At 37.7% G+C, this 7,548-nt stretch overlaps 1 pseudogene; it reads right to left on the bottom strand.

Annotated features, from left to right (window-relative positions):
• Positions 1-2,334: 2,334 nt before the first annotated feature.
• LOC103257580 overlaps positions 2,335-7,548 on the bottom strand; it is a 10,930-nt pseudogene continuing 5,716 nt past the window's right edge.

The following is a 7,548-nucleotide window of genomic DNA, read 5'->3' as shown; positions in this document are numbered from 1 at the left end:
CTGGAAACAACCATGCTGCCCATCAGAAGAGGACTGGATTAAAAAAATGTGGTACATATACACAATGGAATACTACACAGCCATAAATAAGAACAAAATCATGAATTTCACTGCAACCTGGATGGAACTAGAGTCTATAATACTGAGTGACCTCTCACAAAAACAAAGATCCGAATATCACATGTTCTCACTCATATAATGGACCTTGAACATCCAATGCAATACTATAAGAAAATGACTGATGGTACTTGGAAACTATGGGGGGGAGGGGGATGTACACCTAACCCTTAACTGTACCCCACAAAACCATAATAAAAAATACTGATTAATGAAAAAAAAAAGGACACAGTTTCATTTGGACAGGAGGAATAAGTTCTGGAACTCTCTTTTACAACACAGTTAACTGTAGTTAAGCATATTGTATTGTAGACTTGAACATTGCTAAGAGAATACATTTTAATGATCTCACCACACACACACAAAATAAGTTTGAAAGGTGATGGATATACTAATTAGCTCAATTTAATCATTTTAAAATATACATGTTAAAACCTTGAGTTGTATACCATAAATATACACATTTTTATTTGTCAATAAAAAAACAATAAAGAGTGAACTGTTAAGATATGATGAGCTGAAATTTCATGCAGAAGCAATGGGAAAACTTCCTTCAGTTAAAAACTGTAGTAATATTTTGAAGACACAAGCAAATTGCATTTTTTGTCTTTTTTTGTTTTCCAAATGTTTTAAGACAGAAAAATCTCAAAAGTACAGTCCAAAGGCACAAGAACCAGTATAGTGAACTCCATGTACCAAGCAGCTATTGTCAACTCAGGCCCAATATATTTTGGTTATACCTTCTTTTACCACCCCATACCCCATATGCAACATTACTTTGAAAGAAATTTCAGATTATATCATTATTTACAAATACTTTAGTGTATATCTCTAAAAGACAAAATCTCTTTTAAAAAACATAATGATAGAATCATTATGTCACCTAATCCATCAATAATAATATTTTAATATCCTCAAACATCCAGTCTGTGTTCAAATTTTTCTGATGACCTGATAGTCTATATTAGAATGGGTTTGTTCAAATCAGGATCCAAAGTCTACATGTTGCACTTAGTTGTTAAGTCTCTTATAATCAATAGGTTCCAATCTCTTTTTGGTCCTGTGCTCCCTCCCTCCCTCCCTCCCTCCCTCCTTCCTTCTTTCCTTTCTTTTTTTTTTCTTTCTTTTTTCTTTCTTTCTTGCTGTTTAACAGGATCCTTTCTTTTTTGTATTTCTTGAAATTGGAAATAAGATCCAAAGGCCTGATCAAATTCAGGTTTATTTGGCAACAATAGCTTGGATATTCTTGGAGGATGTGTGCACTCCTTTAGTGCTTCCAGCTCCATGATGTCTTGTTGTCTTTCTCTGTAATGTTGATATTGATCAGAAATTAAGACAGTTTGATTCATCTGCTAGATTTTTTTAAAAAGTCATCTTTCCATTTAGTGGTCTTAGCAGCCATTGATGATTGTCCACAGTCATAATTAGGGGAAATTTACCGCCCAGTATATTGGCATCTTCTGGATGGAGAATTCATTTGTCTTTTCATGAATCCCTTTTGTTCATTAGCCTCTGGAGTTAGAGTGTATTTTTTGGTTTGTTTTGAGGGGGTTTATAAGCTCATTAGCTGTAGAGACAAATTTCACTTTCACCCAACTGCCTTCCACTGCATGAAAAGGTGTCTAATTCTCCAGCCCACTTTGGTAAGATGACCTTCAGAGAACTGGTTGGACCTCTGCTTTGGAAGATCCCTGAGTACCAAGCACATGATACATTTATGATCTTCTTCATAAGAATACATGTTGCCCTTCATTTTGAGGTTTTAGCTTCTTTTGAAATGTTTTTCCAGACATTCTAATGTCTTGGAACCATAACTATTTTTTTTCCTATTCTAAAAAAATTCACATTTGAGAAGTAGACAATATTTCTTAATCCATGTCTTGGTAGAGTAATGGAGGGAAGTAGTGCGGTTCTGTGTGACTGAATTGTTGCATTCACCTCTCCTAATTCCAGTCATAGATCTTTATTACTTTGCCACCAATGGTGTTATCCAAGCCAAAGAAGAGATTTGCTACTTTCCATATCTCTCACTCCTTTCTTCCTTCTTCAATATAGTCTTTATAAGACTCATAACATGCTCAGGAGGAAATTAAATACTGTATGTACAGGTCAGAATACCTAGGGGCAATAAAACTTGGTAGTTTAAAGTATAGGTCTTGGATCTAAAACAAAAATTAGGTGATAATGAAACCATGGTCTTGGAGGAAGATTGGGCTCTTAAGCAATTGTAATGTCATAAGCAAGTGGGCCTCCAATGGAAAATCCCAGGTAAAAATACATTTTTTCTATGTTTCTGCCACTTCTAAGTTGACCCAAGAAAGTGGGTTTGATGGGTATTGTGATTTCTTAATTGATTCCATACTCAATATATAAATAATTATTTTCAGCCCATCCTTGTAAATGAAGCAAAAGTTCTTGGACTTTTCTCTCCTTCTACACATCTCCACTCTGCCGCAAAGCATTAATATCAAGTGTCATTTTAAAACATCGATCAATTTTTCCTTTGAGAACAAGTTTGTTCATATTTTTACCTTTTCTAAGACAGAAATATGCAATTGGTTGCTTTGTGTGATGCATATGTTTGTATTGACCCTTGAAATAATTTTCCAATTATTGGGCATATGCTTCCATTTTTTTTACAATGTTGATCTAGTTGCTTGTTTTCTGGCCAGAATAAGAAAGAAGCCAGGAAATAAGGTTCTGGAAATTGACAATTCATTCCTCTTTCTTGTAAGACTTCTCAAAGCTGATCATTCAGTTTTTCAATTTACTTTACTAAGTTGGAAGTAGGTTTGATACAGGAGAGAATGATGTTGGCCAAGATGAAATTTTGCTTTTCCTGTGGGTGGATTCTGACAGGATCATGTTCTAAGAGTAAAGGGTATTTGTTCATTATAACTTCCATGGTGCTTACAGCATCTTTTTGATTTTTGGTGAGATACTCCAAGAGCCCAGAAAATTTGTCTGTTTTTAAAGCTGCTAGGCTTCTCTGGTATTGCTCTATTTGAAAATGCTCACTGAGCTTTGATTCAAGATATCTCTTTTGTGATTCCTCAAAGGAACAAAATATACTTACATACTTCTTAAAATGTGCAATTACCTTATTCCGAATCTTCATCTCTTCTTTTTGCTTGATATTGTTCCTGGGTTTTAAAAAAACAATATAGTCATCAAAGAAATCAAAGGAGTTTTTCAAAGAGAATGCAAATAAGTTAGACAAGTAATAAATTTCTTGAGAGCTAATTTAAATACGTTGTATGAATCTCCTGGAATATTCCATTTCCTGATATAAAATTAACCATATCTCTTTTAAATAGTTCATTTTTATTGTCAAAAAAAGGAATGAGGGTTTGGGGCCTGAAGATGATGATGGCATAGGTGGATCTGTGAGACTCTCTGAACGTGAGTTCCCAAAAAGACTCTTACTTTTCTTCCTGCAACCCCCTGCCCACCACCAGCCACACTGGTACGAGGCCCAGGGACCTTTGATTCCATGCAGGGCCAGATATTGTGGCCCGGCAGTGGCTGCTCCACTATATGTAACTCCAGCCGGCTGGGGAATCCAGAATCCCGGATCACAACTCCCTCCCTGGTTACATCGTCATGACCAGCACCCAGCACCAAGCTGCTGGTCAACCAGGGAGGCTCTGGGCGTCCGCCCCTCAGAGATACCATTCCCATTTCTGGCTGAAGTACCTGTGAGGGACATAGAGCCACCACCTGCCCTCTGGAGCTCTAGAGATCTGCAGCCCTGGGCCCACCCTGACTGAGGCACTCAGTATGCAACTGCAAACTTGTGTAAGGGAATTTGTGTAACATGCTGATCAGAGGCTTCCAGCTGCAGAGGAGGGAACCCCCAACCCTCTCCTCCACCCCAGCTTGCTGGTGGCAACTAGGATCCAGCGCCCAGCTGTGCAGCTGGTCCTGCCTAGAGACCCACACGAGCATCCCTAAAACTGAAAGCAAAACTACCACCTCCGCCATTTTCAAGGCAGATTTGCATCACCCCACCCAACTATCAGAGCCTCCACCTCGGTTCCCATGGTGATGTCGTTAAACAGGAGACAAAGTCCCTCCCCTACACCGAACAGAGACAAGTCACAGATCTCCCAGGCAGCAGGCTAGCTGTCTGCAACATAAACAGAGGGGAGAGGCTGGAGATTAGAACTCAAGGGACTTTAGCCACTAAGAGATGAGAGAAAAATCTACACAAATGAAGAAAAACCAAAAGAAGAATATGGGTCTCTCCCAGACTCCTGGGAGGGCAGACACTGAGAAAACTGACTTTGGAATGCCAACAATGCATTCTGAAGAGCATTCCGAAGATCCCCCAGAATGACTGGTCTCAAACTACAAACCTAGATACCAAGACATTAATAGAGAGATTAAAAAGAATTGAGGAGACTCAAGAAGAAAATAGAAAGGAGCTGATATCTGAGATAACAGTGATAAAGAATACTGTGAATGAAATAAATAACAAACTGATAAGCATGGAAAGCAGAATTACCCAAGCAGAGGAAAGAATCTCAGAGCTTGCGGAACAAAATATAGAAATAACCCAAACTCTCAAAAACACAGAAAACAAGCTCAAAAAGACAGAAAAAACCCTTTAAGAGATGAGTGATTACTTCAAGAGACAGAACCTAAGAGTAATTGGTCTTCCTGAGGCAGAAAGAGACACAGAGACCACACCGGAACAAACCATCCATGAAATCATTCAAGAAAACTTTCCTTATCTAATCAATGATGCAAAAACTCAAACACAAGAGATTCAGAGAACCCCTGAAAAACAACAAATGAGAAAACCAACTGCTAGACACATAATAATTTGACTAAAAAAGTAGGCATAAAAAAAAATCCTAAAGGCAGCAAGAGAAAAAGGCCAGATCACCTACCAGGGAAAACCAATTAGAACAGCAGCAGATTTATCTACAGAAACCCTACAGGCTAGGAGAGCTTGGAGCCCTATCTTCAAAGTCCTAAAAGATAAAAAACTTCAACCAAGAATAACCTACCCAGCCAGATTAAGCTTCATCAGTGAGGGAGAATTAAAATCTTTCCCAGATATCCAATCCCTATGAACTTACACTGCCACCAAACCACCTCTACATGAAACACTTAAGAAAGTATGAAACACAGAAGAAAAGGGGAAAAAAAAGAACAACGTTCTTCAAAAGAGTACAGGAAAAAGAAAAAAATACACATGAACCAACCCCCCAAACAAAAGAAAGACAATAAACCAAGTGGAAGAACAACTCTATAAGAATTTCTATGATAGGGACGAACTCTCACATTTCAATAATTAGCCTGAATGTGAATGGACTAAATGCACCAGTGAAAAGACATAGAATGGCAAAATGGATAAAATTTCACCAGGTAACAATACACTGCCTTCAAGAGACCCATCTCAGTAGAAAGGACATGCACAGACTCAAAGTAAGAGGATGGGAAACAAATTTTCAGGTGAATGGAACACAAAAGAAAGGAGGAGTCGCGATCCTAATTTCAGACAAAATGCCATTTAAGTTATCAAAAAATAAAAAAGATACAGAGAGCCACCATATAATGATAAAATGTTCACTCCATCAACAAGAAATATCTATCCTAACCATATATGCACCTAATATAGGTGCACCAAATTTTATAAAGCAACTCCTAGGAAAACTAAAGAAGGATATTGATTCTAACACCATCATATCTGGGGACTTTAATACCACACTCACAACCCTAGACAGATCATCGGAACAAAAAATCAGCAATAAGATTCGGAACCTCAATGTGACTCTGGGCCAAATGGACTTAATTGATACCTACAGAACACTCCATCCAAAGACCAGAGAATGCACACTCTACTCATCACCACATGGAATGCATTCCAAGATCGACCAAATAATTGGCCATAAATCAAGTATAAGCAAATTTAAAAGGACCGAAATTCTACCATGAACCTTCTCAGGTCACAGTGGAATAAAAATAAACATTGACACCAACAAGCTCCCACAAAACCCACAAAGACATGGTCACTAAAGAGCACGATGCTAAACATCTCCTGGGCCAATGATGAAATCAAAACAGAGATCAAAAGATACCAGGAATCAAATGAAAATGAAGAAACATCTTACCAAAATCTCTCAGATGCCTTAAAAAGTGTTGTAAGAGGGGAATTTATATCCCTACAAACACGCATGAAAAAAATGAAAGGAGGACAAATTAACAGCCTAACAAGCCACAAAGGAAGCTGGAAAAGCAAGACCACAAAAACCCTAATTTCAGCAAAAGAATCCAGAACACCAAAATGAAAGCCCAAATACAGGACATAGAAGACAAAAAGACAATACAAAGAAGCAATGAAATAAAAAACTGGTTCTTTGAAAGGATAAACAAGATCAATGACCCCTAGCTAAACTGACCCCCCCAAAAAAAGAAAGAAAAAACCCAAATAAGCACAATCAGACACAAAAGATGAAGTCACATCTGACCCTGAAGAAATACAAAAGATCATTAGAGACTACTATGCACACTTGTATGGAAACAAACTTGAAAACCTTTCAGAAATGGAGGACTTTTTGTAATCACACCACCTGCCTAGGTGGAAACAAGAAGAAATTGAGACCCTAAATAGACCAATAACAATCAAGGAAATTGACTATGTAATAAGAAAACTACCACAAAAAAAAAATACCCAGGACCAGATGACTCTCCAGCAGAATTCTACCAGACATTTAAGGAGGAACTTATTCCAATCCTACTGAAGCTATTATAGGCGATTGAGAAAGATAGAACCCTCCCCAAATCATTTTATGAAGTTAACATCACATGGATACCTAAGCCAGGTAAAGATCCAACAAAAAAAGAGAACTACAGGCCAATATCTTTGATGAACATAGACGCTAAAATTCTCAACAAGATCCTAGCAAACTGGATTCAATGACACATCTCAAAAATCATCCTTTATGACCAAGTAGGATTCATCCCTTGGATGCAAGGCTGGTTCAATATTCATAAAACCATAAATGTAATTAAATACATCAACAGATGTCAAAACAAAAACCACATGATTATATCATTAGATGCAGAAAAAGCTTTTAATAAAATCCAGCACCCCTTCTTGATAAAAACCCTTGAACATCTAGGCATACGGAGAACATACCTCAAAATAGTAAAAGCCATCTACGAGAAACCCACAGCTAGCATACTCTTAAATGGACAAAAATTGTAACCATTTCCCCTGAAAACTGGAACAAAACAATGATGCCCACTCTCACCCCTCCTGTTCAATACAGTATTGGAAATCCTGGCTACAGCAATCAGAGAATAGAAGGCAATGAGGGGTATCCAAATAGGAAAAGAGGAAGTCAAGTTATCTCTCTTTGCAGATGACATGATCATGTACCTTGAAAACCCAAGAGAATCTGTCAAAAACCTCCGTAC

The sequence above is a fragment of the Carlito syrichta genome, unplaced genomic scaffold (assembly GCF_000164805.1).
Source record: "Carlito syrichta isolate Samal-C Ts95f unplaced genomic scaffold, Tarsius_syrichta-2.0.1 Scaffold80809, whole genome shotgun sequence".
NCBI classification, from domain to species: Eukaryota; Metazoa; Chordata; class Mammalia; order Primates; family Tarsiidae; genus Carlito; species Carlito syrichta.
This window is presented reverse-complemented; position numbering and strand designations above follow the sequence as displayed.